Below are 1,658 nucleotides of genomic sequence, written 5' to 3'. Positions count from 1 at the left end.
CGGATAACACTAACAGCCAGACAGTCACAAGTGCATTCCTTTGTGCTCATTCTGAGGCTCATGAGCAGACTGGGGCCGGAGAAGATGACTGTATACTTGCAATAGTCCCGGTCCAAGTGAAGTCCAAGGTGGGGAGTGAGATACTTCAGACATATGCATTCCTGGACCCAGGCAGTTCAGCGACCTTTTGTACTGAGGCCTTGATGAATGACTTGAAGCTTAGCGGACGAAAGACAAGCATGTTGCTAAAAACCATGAATGATGAGAAACCTGTCAGTACTTGCATGGTAGCTGGCCTGGAGGTCAGCAGTTTGTCCGGGGACGAGTTTATAAATCTGCCAGATGCGTTCACACACAAAACGATTCCTGTAGGAAAGGAAAATATACCATGTCAAAGGGATCTAGAAAGGTGGCCTTACCTTCAAGGAATTGAACTGCCTGAGATTGAAGCCGATATTGGATTGCTCATTGGAGCAAATACACCGAAAGCCATGGAACCGTGGGAAGTGGTGCACAGTATTGGTAATGGGCCGTACGCTGTGAGGACCAAGCTTGGGTGGACCATCAACGGACCTCTGAGAGAAAGCTGCAGGGGCATAGGTGAAAGAAAACCTACCAAGACCATGGCAAATCGTATTTCAGTGGTTGGTTTAGAGAGCATGTGGCTTCAGCAGTTTCGACTGGACTTCCCAGAGGGAGGAAAACATGAGGAAGTGGAAATGTCCAAAGAGGACCATCAGTTCATGGATATGGTTACAGAATCTGCGAAATTAGTGGATGGACATTACGTCGTATGTTTGCCTGTGAAAGACAAGATGGGAAACATGCCAAACAATCGAACGATGGCTGAGCAGCGAACACAAAGTTTGAAGAAGAGATTTATCAGAGACGCTAACTTTCACAGGGAGTACACGGACTTCATGAACGACCTTCTAAGGAAAGGTTACGCTGTGCAGGTGACTGATGAAGTGAAGGAAGGAAAAGTGTGGTACATACCACATTCAGCTGTGTATCACCCCGTGAAGCAGAAGCTGAGAGTGGTGTTCGATTGTGCAGCTTCGTATCAGGGAACGTCACTGAACGAACGACTCTTGCAAGGACCCGATTTGACTTGTAGTCTCGTTGGTGTTATCATGAGGTTCAGACAAGAGCAGGTTGCAATCATGGCAGACGTGGAGGCAATGTTTCACCAGGTCAAAGTACCTGAAAATGACTCTGACTTGCTGAGGTTCCTGTGGTGGCCAGGTGGGGATTATCATCTAGCTCTTGCTGAACACAAAATGACAGTGCATCTGTTTGGAGCCACGTCCTCACCTAGCTGCGCCAGTTTCGCCTTAAGGAGGTGCGCTGAAGACCATAGCCAGCAGTTCAGAGCTGAAGTGGTACAGACAGTACTTCAAAATTTTTATGTGGATGACTGCCTGAAGTCTGTGGCTACTGAAGAGGAAGCCATAACAATGTGCCAAGACCTCATGGAGATCTGTGGCTATGGAGGCTTTCGTCTCAACAAATGGGTGAGCAACCGTCGAAAGGTGCTGGACTCCATCCCAAAGTCTGAGCTGGCAAAGGAGATGAGAACCCTAGATCTCGACCACGATGAACTTCCTATGGAGCGGGCCCTCGGTCTCAATTGGTGTGTAGAGTCTGACATGTTTAAG

Source organism: Parambassis ranga, unplaced genomic scaffold (genome assembly GCF_900634625.1).
Source record: "Parambassis ranga unplaced genomic scaffold, fParRan2.1 scaffold_22_arrow_ctg1, whole genome shotgun sequence".
Classification (NCBI taxonomy): domain Eukaryota; kingdom Metazoa; phylum Chordata; class Actinopteri; family Ambassidae; genus Parambassis; species Parambassis ranga.
This window is presented reverse-complemented; position numbering follows the sequence as displayed.